Genomic DNA, 236 nt, shown 5'->3' on the forward strand with positions numbered 1-236 from the left:
GTATAATGTTTTTTTTGTAACATTTATTTTTCAGGGGTTTGTCATAAAAATATGCTAATAAATATTTATATATGTTAAAAATTAATATTTTATAATGATGAATTGGACGAAAACTAATTTTATTATAAAATAAACAATATAAAAGTATACATAATATTTTTATTTTTTCATATACAACATATTTATTTTCATATTGCTTATTTTATTTTATTGTCTCATGTAATTTGTAATTTGTA

This window comes from Clarias gariepinus, chromosome 8, assembly GCF_024256425.1.
Source record: "Clarias gariepinus isolate MV-2021 ecotype Netherlands chromosome 8, CGAR_prim_01v2, whole genome shotgun sequence".
In the NCBI taxonomy this organism is placed as follows: domain Eukaryota; kingdom Metazoa; phylum Chordata; class Actinopteri; order Siluriformes; family Clariidae; genus Clarias; species Clarias gariepinus.